The sequence below is a fragment of the Lineus longissimus genome, chromosome 7 (genome assembly GCF_910592395.1).
Source record: "Lineus longissimus chromosome 7, tnLinLong1.2, whole genome shotgun sequence".
NCBI classification, from domain to species: Eukaryota; Metazoa; Nemertea; class Pilidiophora; order Heteronemertea; family Lineidae; genus Lineus; species Lineus longissimus.
The window spans coordinates 12,419,726-12,434,600 of NC_088314.1; the positions used below are offsets into that span (position 1 = coordinate 12,419,726).

Below are 14,875 nucleotides of genomic sequence, written 5' to 3' on the forward strand. Positions count from 1 at the left end.
GTAATAATCCAAATTAGGAATCGAATTGCGCTCAAAATCAGACTTGGCCTAAATCTTTGGTCCAAATATGCACATATGGAAGACCATATATGCACATGATGAAAATGATCCGTCAAAAAATGAAGACAGTAGAGCGCTGACAAGGCAAAAAGTTTACGAACTGACCGACGGACTGACGCACAACAGACCACCACTAACTACCCCCGAGCACAGCATAAGCCCTATTGGTCTATGACCTAGTGGGCTAAAAAGTCTGGCCTAGTATTTTCTGATTCTCATGACAGCCAGACCCCGTTAGCCAAAGTTGAGCGAAATAGGTGGAATGCCTCTCAGCTGGATGTTTATGATAGGTCAGATGAGCTGATTGATTGCACTCCGCGGCCTTCCTCCAAGACATCTGCTATTGCACCACAGACACCACCTGCTGTGTTAGGTTTACCTGTCTTACTGGGTTCATTACCCTTGGTGCAATATGGGTATGTGGATTAGTGGATTAGATCGAATGCACTCAATGTGTTGCTGACATGGCTGAATGGGGTGCCGGTGTAGACGTTGAAAATGTCCTAGGATAAACTTTCCGGGAACAAAGGATTCTATTATGCGCTGGAGATATTGACGGTCATGGCCTCTATAGAACCATATGCCATAAATAGGCCCAGACACTTTTTCCAGGAGGGACACCTTTTACTTTTACACCGGCTTCATAAAAGAATCGTTCTTCAGATCATTTTTACAACAAGCGGACGACGATCCATTGTTTTTATGTGTTAGCACTGGGAGAATGTCAATAGTGGCTTTTGAAAATTATCTTGCATTCCTGAGTCTATCGGTAACCTATTTACAGGTGTAAAATGGCATTAAGCAGGTTACTTCTGAAAGAAATAATTTATCTTGACCTGCTTGACGGGCTGCTTATGATGTCATTCTAAACCATCAGGCCGGTAATAATGGGAATGGACCACTGATTTTGATTTGTGGGTTATTATTATGTTAGCGTATTTTATAACTTTTTCACAATTTATTTTGTCCGACTTTTAACAAATTTTCCCTACTAATTCATAAGACTGTCAATATTATTAGGTCTGCTTATCAATGTTTACGAAACTACTTTTCACCAATTTTATAAGCTAACATTGCGTAGGCCGAGTCCAGCATGTGAATGTCCACTTATGGCATTACTCCCTGTTATCTGTTAAATATTTCAGGCTTTTGTCACATTGAATGATAACACCATTCCATCAGTGGAGAAAGAAATGAATGGAATGGTTTCCAAATTTAGCAGAAATTCTTCAATTTCTTCATTGGTAGTGGTGTTTGTTATGAAGAAATTTTAATCAGACAGGGATTTGATGATTATTTCATCAGAAGCAGTCAACTGATGAATTTCTGTATCTTTCTTAATGTCAAATATTACTCGCATTTTCTTTTTAGTATCTGTACCTCTCTGTCGCATTCCACAAGAGCTGCATTTGAAAGTTTTAGATAGTAGAGAATCCTCTGGAATTGTGGTTCCACAACGACAAGCATGTCTAAAATTAACAGATACTTGATTGATTGTACTATTTTCAATACTACGCGAAGTACTGATTTCAACATCTTGGTCATTCACAAGTTCGGCAAGATCATGGCGAGCCTTTATGATTGTGTCTGATGTTGTGGACAGGCAACTAACAAAATTGTAGTCTATTACTGAGAGGCTGGCAAGTTCATATTATTATTAATTATTTATTATTAAAACAATTTATATAGTGCCTTTTGTAAAACACTTCAAGGCGCTTTACATTTAATTTTAAAAAATAAATAAATTTCAATGCATACAGGAATTTTGCTGTAAAACAATAATAGATAAAACTGAGACTATAAGACATTAGGTAAGACAATTAGAGACAAGATGACTATAAAACATTCTAGAGTGCATTGTCACCAAAAAAGTGCTGCCTAAAAAGATATGTTTTTAAGTGTGACTTAAAAGTTTTGATGTTAGCTATGGATTTTAAAACATCTGGTAATTTGTTCCAAAGTTTTGGGCCCGCCACAGAGAAGCTTGAAGATCCAATCGCCCTGCGAGTGCGGACCTCCCGGCATAGACTTTTACTACTTGATCTGAGAGTGCGGGCCGGAGCATAAGCCGATACACAGTCTGCGAGGTTCTGCGGAGCAGTTCCTGAGACATTTAAAGGCCATGACGTTGATCTTATACTCCGTGCGCGCCCTCAGAGGCAGCCAGTGGAGGTCACGAAGCACAGGGGTGATATGGTCTCTTCTAGCCACTCTCATGACAAGACGTGCAGCTGAATTTTGTACTATTTGTAGTTTCCTCAAGTTTGACTCAGATGCATTGTATAGTATACTATTGCAATAGTCCAAGCGTGATAGCACCAAAGTTCTGACTGCACTCACTGTAGCCGACTGACTGATGAAATGTTTTATTTTTCCAAGACGGTAGAGCTGGAAATTGGCTGCTCGACACAAGTTGCCGATATGCTTGCTCATTGTCATTTCATGGTCGAAAGTCACTCCTAGAAGTTTGATAGAGTTACTGAGTGCGATATCTGTATCACAGAAATTCAGTCTCAGATTGGCAAGAAGTTTCTGGTCAGGTTTGGCACTAGCAACAAAGAATTCCGTCCTGTCATTGTTCAGTTTAAGCTTATTGATAGTCATCCAGTTTTGAATCTCAGTGATGCACTTTGAGAGCCTTGCTAAGACAGAGTTCACCTCCGACGGATTGTTTGGGTCAAACACAACGTAAAGGTTGCTGTCATCGGCATACAGAATGTATGGCAACAAGTAAGATCTTATTATATCTCCTAGATGACTACTGTACGCCGTGAACAGCAGATGGCCTAGAAAAGAGCCTTGCGGCACACCAAAGCGGAGTGGAGAAGCATCTGACACTGCGTCATTGACCGTCACCTCCTGTATTCGTCCGGACAGGTACGAGCGGAACCAATCCAGGGCAGTACCGCGAATTTCACATCTCCTGTCAAGGCGACTTAAAAGTATCTCGTGATCAATAGTGTCAAAGGCGGCGGACAGGTCCAGTGCCACTACGAAGACTGCTTTCCCTGTATCCAGTACACGTGTGTCTTTCCCGATTCAATTTTTTGAACGGAAGAGCCCCAAAGAGCTAGTTTTACAGCACTTGTTTGAACGGAAATCACAGCTTCTTGTAGGTGCAATAGTGATCCATAAATTTCCTTCTGCTGAATTTCATCTGATAACTTCCTTACTGTCGCAACAACACGTACCTGAAAAGATAAGACATGTATATAATGAAGTGAGACAATTAGTTTGAAAAATAGTGCTGAGGATGATTTTTTTGGGCATGTCCCCATGACAATAATCATGATAATACATTGAAGGCTTTTATTGGCATCATATACAAAAGCCATGTTCACACTAGACAATTATAGGACATTCAATGTGGTCCACAATTAGTGTTGCTACAGGAATCGGTTCGGCACCCATCCAAATCGATTTATCGAAGTCGATTTGTGAACCGTTTTCAAACTCATTGAGCCATTGCGCATTCTTCGTTCAACTTGCATTCCTTTGAGGAATTCGGTATGAAAGCGGTTGTAGTGCCCAACACGTCTTAAGAAGGGTACCAACTTCAGATTGAGAAGGTAGTGGTGCACACATTGTTGTAAAATCTATTTCAAGGCTCCTATAGCATAAACATTTGCATCCTTCTCATATATATCCTGTCTGAAGAAGTGTATAAAGAATCCCATACCTTTTGGCAAATCTGTAAACTTTTCAAATCCTTCAGTGGAGTATCGATGATTGTATTTAGGTCAACTGCTGGTGTTTTCATCTTAAATGGTAAGGTTGTTGTATTCTGCTTTTCAATTGTTGGAATTGTATGTTATCTTAAAGTCCTTTTTCGTGTTGTCTTGATAATCAGGAATCAATTGAACGTTCTTGATTTTGACAGGACTTCTGAAAATAGATTAATATGAACGATTGGTTAGTTACATACACAGTGCCTGCCATGAGAAAAATCCACGGGCACCATCAGTCACTCCCGCAACCCTTTCCACGGGCACTATTTTTTTCACTCCCGCCCGCTGTCGGGCAGGCCATGCCAGTAAACGGGCGCGATCACGCCCGCGCCCGTGATCACACCTGCGCCCGCAAACTACTGCCAGGAAACGGGCGCGATCACGCCTACGGCCGCATGAGACGCCTGTAAACAATTCCAGAGTAAAAAAATGTCTGGGCAAGTCGCAGGACTAAGTCATGCTGCCCGTCGGGCATGGCAATTTATTACATTATGAACAAGGAATTTAGACAAAAAACTAGTTTTATCTGCTATGTACTTTTTGCAGCCAACTCTCGGCGAAGAAACATTCTCAAAACGCCTACAATCCACTTTGTAATGCTTAGTTCCATCCTGATTCGATATGCCATTACCGCGCACTGCAGCAACTGCCAACTATAGAGAAGTGTACAGTCTGGCGTGTACCCAGCGCTAAATGGAATAATTACCGCGCTGAGTGAGACTCTAGCTTTCCCCGAAATGGAACTCTGGATACAGGGAAATGAATCACGATCGTGCTGGGAATCGGCTGGTGTTATCGCGCCGGTGTTTTGTTATGGCGGGCGGCACGCGCCCCTCAAGTGTCCGGCGGGCGTTATGGATAGCGCTCGTGCGGAGTAGTTTACGAGCGTTTGCGGACGCGGGCGTGATCGTGCCCGTTTCCTGGCATGGACTGCATACACATGTAGCAGAGCACGCATAAGCCCTCTGGGCCTGTAGGATAGCTTATTAAACAAGACAGTGGTAACACTCAGCCCCAGTGCTGTCCTTACATCTACACATGGTAATACAACCACTGATCTGGATGAAGTGTAATGCAGATTATGCACCAGAGATGGGGCTGGGGCCTGATAATCCAAAGACTGGCATCATTGTAAATACAGATTGTTGAGTTTAGTGTGCAAATGCAAGGCGAATTTTTGTTTTACTACAAGACTTATATATTATTTTGTCTTTTTGATACAGGCCCTGACAAAACAAGGGTAATACTAGTACTTACTTTGCATTTTCTGCTTTCTTAAAATCATTGTGTAGACGAGGAGCATAGCATAAGCAGTTCTTGTACTGGTTGTTGTTTACTTGGCATGTTGCTTTGAAGAATTCTTTCTGTTTTGCATTTCTTTTAACTGGGGAGGTGTTGTGGATGTAGCAGGTGCAGTCTATGCACTCAGAATTGTCGTCTGCTTTGCGCTTAGACATTTTGTCTGAAATGAGAATAAAGAATGGGTACTAACTATAATGTTTATACAGGAGACACCAGACTAAGCCAGAAAATTACATGCAAGGAATCTGTAAATAAAAAGCAAAATAACATGAACCAGAGGTGAATGTCATAATGATCAAATATGAGTATGACAATGCATATGCCCTCATGAAAGGGGCTCCTGATAAGGAAATGTAAAGGTTTAAGATTGAAAAGGAATAATTACATATTGATGTAGTGCTTGGTCTGAAGATCAGATTTCGTGCTGTCCATTCACCCAGGATGTGTAGAAAGCTAATGACCAAGGGGAGTATGATTATGAATATAGCAGTTCTTGCATTCCAGATATATTGAGTAGATATCCTATCCTCATTGAACAAATTATCCTTCAGAAGTTGAAGTTGTGTGGATGCGTGGTAATGACATGATATGCAGGGCAGTTAAAATAAACTAAGTTCTCAATTCCATAATTTGTTATTTCACAGAAAATTTCCATCAAACTTAGATTTATTTTCATTGGTCACTGATAGTGATACAACATGAATCTGTTATCATTTTGATAATTCGTTAATGATCCACAGAATATTTCCATTGAACAATCCTTGATCACAGATACATACAATCTCAAACAATTTGCAGATTGGAGTTCGAGTGTCTATGTTCTTAAATAAGTGTTTTCCAAGAATCACCAAGTACACTTAACAGTGAAGTGGTTACATTAAGGAACATTATAATTAATAATACAGAATAGCCACGATTTCTTATATTATACAATAATTAAAATTGAAGAAAAATTCACCCCCCCCCCCGGCAACAAGAGTGCAGCTCCAGTGTAAGATGTTTTAGCTGCAGGTGGAGACTATAAATATGTCACTGGATCCATCAGTTTGCAAAGGAATTGAGTAAAAATGGCTTGCTGAAGCGAGCAATACCCCTCAGCCTATGTGAGGTGAATAATGATTTTGGTAAGAGAAGGGAAGTATAGGAGAGCATAGTGTTTTATATTATGGCTGATGTTATTTTGGGTTGAGTTACGTGGAGTGTCATTATTAGCTTTGCGGGTGTGGGGAAAAAGACAATGGATGGCGATAGTGTCTTGGAAATTTTAACAGATCATGTCAATGCAGCGAACAATGCATTTATCAATCAAATTTGGCCCCAACATCCAGGCCTTTAAATGTGAACTAAATGGGTGAACATTTATGAAAGAGACACTGAAAGTCGCACATCACAAACCCTGTAGATAATGCAGAGTAATAGGCCTACACGAAATAATAACAAATGCTCTAATGCAATTTACTGAGATTGTCCAAAATTACGCAAAATTAACGAGTATTCACTATGCGATACTACGAACTGCGATTGTTCAATATAATGCTATGCGAAAGTAAAGACTGTCCTGAAAGGGTGCAAATGCACAATCAACTAACCTTTCAACGAAAGTTCAATAAAATGAGTCATTATTTGTTGTAGATGTAGTGGGTAAGTATCCTTTGCACAAAGATACTGAGAAGCGGACCGATCAAGGCCAAAGACCGACCGATCAACGCTAAACAGTTGTAGTTGATTAACTATTAGGCAATTGCAAAACAGGTCATTTGTGGGTTTAGAGATTATGATGTGGCAGGTACTGCGTTCGGCAAGGTGCACTGTCAATCTCTTTGGCTGGAAGATGTTCCGCATGACCTTTGTCCAATAGGTCCTTCACTGCAGTACAGTACTACGAGTGTAGTTCTTGATCCTTCACTAGGAGATTCCTGAGATTGTTTAATCTCTGCTGTAACATGACGTTGTCATTGGGTAACTGCATCTCACTAGACTTGAAAGGATAACCTGGTGTTTTTGTCCCAGGAAACCACTATCTTCCAGTCATCTGGTGACCACTGCATTCCATTATTATTGGACAGGATCCCTGTCTCCACATGCAGAACTTCTCCACTTGCCTTTCGAAGAGGACTTCAGCATCACTGACATAGTTGGAGACTACTTTCGCAGCAGGGCCATCTCCAAGAGAGCCATTGAGTGCTCACCCTAATGCTGTTCTTGTAGCATATGGCTCTGCATCCTTTCCACATTTCGCTTCAAAGGGAATTAATATTCGTGGTGAATGCTGGGCAATTTACATTGTAACCTTCAGGTACTGCTAGTGCTCTAAAATGTTCCCATCTTTCAATATCCATTCCTACACACCCATTGAGCTCGGGAAATTTATCCAAAGCGTAGACATTTGGCAGACTAATGACCTTACACTATTCCTTCCTTTGATGGGTCCTGAGTACTTGCAGACTAATCTCAGTCGCTTCCATATCCTTTCCCTCATGCAACGTTTCTAAGGGGAAATGCATTTTCCTTCCAGTCAATCTCAACTGTTCGACCAATGCCTTTGAGCAAAATGAGGTATTGCTTCCAGAGTCCATAAGTGCTAGAGTCTGGACGAAGCTGTCTTGAACTTTATCCCCGACACTGACTGTAACAATTGGAAGTGCAACTTGTGGGATAATGTGAGCTTTGCAATGTAGTGTGCCATTTTAAAAGTTGGTTGACTTAGGCCATTCAACATAAATTACTTGTTTATCATCACCGCCCGCCCCGACATTTAGGTCCCGTGCCGATTATTTTGATATTCGATATATCAAATATCAAGGTACCGTCCGCTCCAAGTTGTGCCCTCAACTTCCAACTCAGATTAAAACAACCTACCGCCCTAATTTTACCTGACCCGGTGGCCTGTTGATAATTGATATCCATTTCCCCGTTCTGGCCATCACACATGTGGTATTAGTTACGACTAAACAAATCCAGAGACGCAGCATGCAGCCAGCCGATGCTGAAAAAATGTCTCAATACCTCAGTACAGTGACACCAGTCTCGCTCAACGGCAATGAATTATTTTCATTCAAAGTGAATTGTCAGCACACAAAAGAATTATTGACTCAGTGAGACTACACTCGGGTAGATTTTGGAACCAATACTTTCTCAACCTCATACCTGCGTGGGCAAATGCGTATAGGCCTACCAGTTATTTTTATATTGCCGATGAGCCTGGAATCGAGATGAATAGACGCATGTGTTTTTATTTCTTGCTCAACGCATGAATGTTTGACCAAAGCTTACACACTATGTGGTGTATGAGGAGAATGTTTTCAATGGGCGAGACTTGGGGCCATGCTGCTTGCTGTCACTTTGCATGCTTGTGTCAGATATACATGGATTTGTACGGTACATGTAAAATGTCAGGGGAATAAATCATCAGCAGATCATGGTGCTCCTCGTGGTAAAAATTTCGTCGGGTGCCAAATGCGTGAAGGACTGGTATGGTGTAGATGTTATTGAGACTTGGTCTTTATCTGAACTGTACAATGCCTTTGCCAACGGTGAGTTTGACAGTGTGTCAATTGATAGAGAATTCAACACTGCATGTGTTCAGGCATCAGTTGGCAGTTCTCAACAGTTACTCCACAACCTGTTGATTTATTTTTGATAGCAGGGATGATACTCTGTGCCTAGGTTGGTTGAGTGGATGCAGCCTGACTGTTACTCCACAAACTGTTGATTTATTTTTGATAGCAGGGATGATACTCTGTGCCTAGGCTGGTTGAGAGGACCTACATAATATACTCAGACTCTTTTCAATTGATGTTTAATTTTTTAAAGTTCTTTGTGTATTGTTTTCATGTAGTCATGGATACATTTGTAGAAAGATTCAAGTTTGAAGTAGACCAGAATATAAAAAAGAAACAGCTGTTGATGTCCATACAAGTTTTGTAACTAAACTTTAATTTGTATTCTCCTGTCCTTATTTTATCTATCCATTTTGGAATTTGATCACTGTATACATTTTTAGGCCTCCCTGACACATCTGTACTGATTATAACTTGACATGGCTTATACATACATTTGTAATATGTCAGTCCAAAAATTATCAAATATCGAATATCAAAGCCCCTCCCAATGGAATACATTGCCAAGTTCATGACCGAAAAATATCAAATACCAAATATCAAAGGCCCTCCCCATCAAACATTGGCGCCAAACAAAATATCAAATATCAATATCAAAGGGCCTCCCCTCCAAATATCGTGAGGTGGAGTGATGATAAACAAGTAATTTATTTTGAATGGCCTTAAAAGTATCCTCCTTGACTGGATGAATCTGAGGCTGCTTTTGTCCATATTGACCATCAGTTACTGCATATTGTTGCTGTCTCAAGGGTTCATCAGACGTGGACTCACATGCAGGCCTATGGTGACTATTGCTGTCATCTGACATCGGTCTGTTTGCAATACACAGTTATCTCCACTGACACTGCACAGCTGCCCACCCTCAGAGAGACTGAAAGGGGCTTTGAGCATCAAGGCCTCCTTGTATCAATAAGCATATCACCTTTAGTCATAGACACGGTTTATCCATATTGCTTTGTGGTAGGAATAGTAGGTCTCAAATGTGCCTACTTGGATACCGGATGAGGGAATATTTGTGTAGATGTGATCTATTGTAGTTTTTAGGTTTGTTGTTGGTTGTTTAATGTACTGTTTGAATCCATATTGGAGCATGAAGTTCAGAAGGTTGTCAATAGTGATGTTGGTATTGAAGTCACCTAAAATAATTGCTGGTTGATGTAAGGTTATGGTTGACCACAAGCTGACAGAGGATAGATTTGAGGTTGGATATATTTGGGTTTGGGTGGGAATAAATTCCAAGAACTTTTAGTGAGTTTGGTAGGTGGGTTAGGGTAATTTCACAGGTGGGAGTGTTGTGAATGGTTGTTGCTGAGGTGACAGTGGGTTTTGTATAAACAGCCATGCCATGGAAAGGTCTTGAGTGACGAGTTGATGGAAGTATCTCATCATTTCGAAATGGCGGATTGAATCCTGGTAAGAAGACGTCTTGATCTGGTGGCTGAAATCTTGTTTCAGAACATATCAGTATATGCGCTTGTTGAAGCCTGTTGTCCGATGCAACATCTTCGAGGTGTTTGTCGGGTGAGGTGACAGTGGGTTTTGTGTTGCTGAGGTGACAGTGGGTTTTGTATAAACAGCCATGCCATGAAAAGGTCTTGAGTTACTAGTTGATGGAAGTATCTCATCATTTCGAAATGGCGGATTGAATCCTGGTAAGGAGACGTCTTGATCTGGTGGCTGAAATTTTCTTTCAGAACATATCAGTATATGCGCTTCTTGAAGCCTGTTGTCCGATGCAACATCTTTGAGGTGTTTGTGGGGTGACTGTGAATTTATATAGACAACTGTGAGTCCTACATCTGGATCTGGAGTTGTGAGTGTTCCAAGTGGGATTGACGAAGTCTTTCCATTTCTTGTTTGACATCTGGGTTGACTTTGACTTTATCTGGATTGAAGTTTTTCATGTAGAGTCCATCTAAGGTCTTCACTCTGCTGCAGGCAACATAGTGTATGTGTGGTTGAGCTCGTCCTGTAAAGTCAACCGCCAATGGTTGTATAGTGTCTCCTTGAGACCTGTGGATGGACTTGGCAGAAGCTGGTCGTAGAGGAAACTGTGTTCGTATTATTTTGGCTGATTTTCCTATGCTGAGTTGTCTGCTGATTGGTGTGAGTGGAGTCCAGGATGGAGTAATATATCTTTTGTAGAGACGTTTATTTTCTGTACGTGTTAGGATGAAACCTATCAGGAACTGCAAAATTGTCCTTTTAGATAAAATAAAAAATTTCATATTCTTTCATCACTTCCATCACCTGCTGTTGATCGGGCGAACAAAACTTGGGATCCTCATATGCATCTATAGACAGACGGATAGGTAACATCATGACATAATACACTGTGCTCTGTAGAGCATGCATATAAAAATTTCAGCAACGTGTACAGTATCAGATGTAACTACTTAAGCACCATTCACAGTAACAGATTTGTACCTAGCAGGCTAGCTATCATAGTTACCTCTGAAATCACCGGAAGGTGTTTTTACCCATTTTGAATAACGCCACCTGGCAGACATATATGAAGTCGGATTGGACCAAAATTCTGTGTGGACATACAAGATAGCAAGAGATATTATCACACAAAATTAGAACTCTCTAGCTTCAACTGCAATGAAACACGCCTCCATAGGAAAAAAAAAAATCTTTGACCTCTGTCCTCTTGAAAAGTATGTCAAGGTCAAAACTCATCAAATAAGTAATGCAGACTCATTAGACGTGTCTACAGTAAAAATTAAGCCTTCCTAGCTATCAGGAAATCTATCACTATCAGGAAACCTATTAAAAATTAAGCCCTCCTAGCTATCACCGTTATTGTCAATATGACCAAAGTCTGTTTAGGCAAGCATCCCCTATCTTGGCCATAAAGGGTTAGAATTTAAAAAATGAAAAAAACTCTCTGACCTGTTCTGGCCAACGTACATACGCACCTAGTTTGAGACAAATCCATCCAGCCGTTAATGTAAAAATGCCCAAAATCTGAAAATCACCTGCCACGCCCACTTTTAAGAGCGCTTCAGCTTGGATGTTCACCAGACTTGAGTGTAGACATGCATGTTGTACAGAGCCATTGTTTGCCATTAACAGAAGATTTTCCAGTCAATGTACTTTGAACAAAATCAGACTTGAAATTATTTGGCCATGATTCTGAAGATCTCACTGAATGCTTAAACCATGTCTGGTGGCAGCAAGTACAAACGTAGATAGGACCTTGGCAAGTTAATTTAATGAATATGTCTGGCATCCAAAGTAGAGCCGTATTTTCTTTTTCTATATGAAGACATCTTCGTGACATTGGCATTATCATGACCATTATTTGATCTTAGCACGGAGTCAAGCCTTCTTTTTCGCCGAGCAAGTTTGTTCCACTCTTTTTCTTTGTTATAATACAAGTCATCTGGTCTGATTTTCTGCATAGATATTTTGGCAATCTGTTGAATTTTATCTTTTTTATTCTTATCTTGCCTGGCTTTCTGCATAGATTGTTTAGTAACCTGTTGAATTTTATCACGTTTATTGTCATCTTGCCTGGCTTTCTGCATAGATTGTTTGGTAACCTGTTGAATTTTATCACGTCTACTGTCATCGTGTCTAGCTTTTCGCATTGATAATTTGGTAACCTGTTGAATTTTATCACGTTTACTGTCATCGTGTCTAGCTTTTCGCATTGTTTATTTTGTAACCTCTTGGATTTTATATCGTTTATTGTCATCTTGCCTGACTCTTTGTTTAGAGAGTTTTTCAATTTTTCGGATTTGGCTGCGTTTACATGGATCTTCCCTAGCTTTCTTTTTAGCATTCTGTTGTCGTTTTTGTTCTTTTTTGCGGAAATATTCCATTTCTCTTTTTGACTGCCTATAAAGTTTATAATATTGAGCCTTTTTCGTTTTTTAGATTGATCATCAAGATATTTGCTAATTAATTCATTTGATTGATTTTTAGTTGAAGTTTTTTCTACATGTTTGTGTTTGTCAATGGTCTTACATAATTTAGATGGAGCCACCTTGGCATGTGAATCGTCTGTGCAAGCACCACATATCAGTACATTAGATGGATCTAGCCTTCTAAGACCAAGTCGTAAAACATCAGTTGTCACAAGCTGCACTTTGTAAAATGTTGCCTCAAAAATGTTCTTTCTATGATTTGCAGCATGTTTCCTTATATATTGATCTAACTGGGAAGCATTTAAGAATGTAATTAAAATGGAAAACCCATCTGACACAGGGCCACCAAACCTGTCTCTACTATGAGAATCAAATACATAATACCTCTCATTAACATGCATAACAGTAAAAGCCTGCGACCCAATTATAAGAATAACTCCATATTGTGATGACAATTTATGCATAAACTGTTCCATTGATAAAGCAGGCGAATTTTCCAAGTGGTGAAAACAGACATTATGCGAAGGACCGACACATTTCAGCTTAAAATTTTCATTCAAACATGAGTGGTAAGGTGGTAGCTGATCAACTGCTAGATAGCTTAGTGTGGGTAATTTTGATTGCAGCAACTGCAGCATTTGCCACACATTGTTTCCCAATAGAAGCTTCCGAATATTTTTCATTGCCTTGGTGAAATGAACCTTGGATGACTTTTTGCACTAGAACATCATTGAATTGATCAAGGGGGCCAGGATTGGACTCAACATCATTGCACTGTTTGAGAATATTCATTTGTACAGCAGATAGTACATAGCATGAAGAAATATAGACAATAAGAATGATTCGATACTTGAAAATGAATAATGACTTTCTTTGCTTACACTGTCTTGTTTGGAGTCGTATTGAACAAGCGATGCATCATCATGTGACTTTGTGTTTTGGAGTTTGATTTTGTTTCTATAATTAGCCATTATTCTAGAAAACCATTTTCCGAATTCATTCTTTCTTGCAATTCCTGTTGTTTCATCTTATCATTCGTTAACTGCTGATAATTTTTGCACCAATTCTTAGTTTTACAAAGGAATGCCAGCAAAAACCATATGGATGCATAATACCACGTAGACTTGTCATTAATTCTGTCAGTTTTTTTGATTTAACAAATTAATCATGCGATCAATTCCTTTGTAACCTATGTCTTCATTTGCCTGAAATATGAGCAATGAATCATTATTAGCATAATTGTAATTGCGACATCCACATTCAGCATGTGCAGTCAATAGAGTTGGCTGACTCTTTCTTTGTGCATTGGATACATAACAGCCAATTGCAGACCGATACTGAAAAAGATCATTATCCATAATTAGAATGATTTATCAAGTATATTGATTCAATGATTGAGCAATTAGATTCCAAGTCCAATAAAAAATTCTTTCAATAATGATTTCAGTTTGTGATTTTCAATTTGTAATCTTCAATTTGTGATTTTCAACTTGCGGTTTTCAATTTGTGATTTTCAATTTGTGATTTTCAATTGGTATTTTTATTTGTAATTTTGGTAACAGTGGGTGCTTTACGCTTCTCTCACAGTTAGTGTTATTTGCGAGTGCTAACGCTTATCTCACAAATAAGTTGGTAACAGTGAGTGCTTTACGCTTCTCTCACAGTTAGTGGTATTTGCGAGTACTAACGCTTATCTCACAAATAAGTTGGTAACAGTGAGTGCTTTACCATTCTCTCACAGTTAGTAATATTTGTGAGTGCTAACGCTTATCTCACAAATAAGTTGGCGAGTGCTAACGCTTATCTCACAAATAAGTTGGCAAGTGTGGGTGTGAAACACGGCACAGTTAGCAGCGACTGCTTCTCGTGATTGGACTTGGAATCTAAATCTCAGTCAGTGGACACCTGACTACAGCCAGAAAATAACATGCAGGGAATCTGTAAATAAAAAGCTAAGTAACATGAAACAACCAGTAGCCATTGTGCTCACTGTATGGTCTACTCTAATGGTAGACAAGAATATCCTTCGATTAACTACAGGCAATTTACATCATTTGACCTCTGTTACCTTAAAAAGTAGGTCACATTGACCTTATTCATAATCAACATGTAAGGATGCCAATGGCGTCTACACAGCAAATTGACAGATAATGACAAAATGTGCTACTTTTTTAGTGAAATTTAAGAGTTTGACATCTGTGACATTGAAAAGTACATCTTACTGACTTAATTTTTGGTCAACATGTACAGCTGCCTAATAGGTATCTACATATTAAATTTGTAGAATACA

The 14,875-nt window shown here is 39.6% G+C and overlaps 1 protein-coding gene and 1 long non-coding RNA gene across 5 annotated transcripts in view; both read right to left on the reverse strand.

Moving 5' to 3' along the window:
• LOC135491759 (ubiquitin-like modifier-activating enzyme ATG7) overlaps positions 1–14,875 on the reverse strand; it is a 380,340-nt gene that overhangs the window by 180,166 nt on the left and 185,299 nt on the right. The window lies entirely within an intron of this gene.
• LOC135491717 (uncharacterized) lies at positions 2,737–5,215 on the reverse strand. Its single transcript, XR_010447872.1, has 3 exons — positions 5,046–5,215; positions 3,740–3,945; positions 2,737–3,251 (listed from the first exon to the last, which is right to left on the reverse strand). It is a non-coding gene; the product is annotated as an uncharacterized LOC135491717 (long non-coding RNA).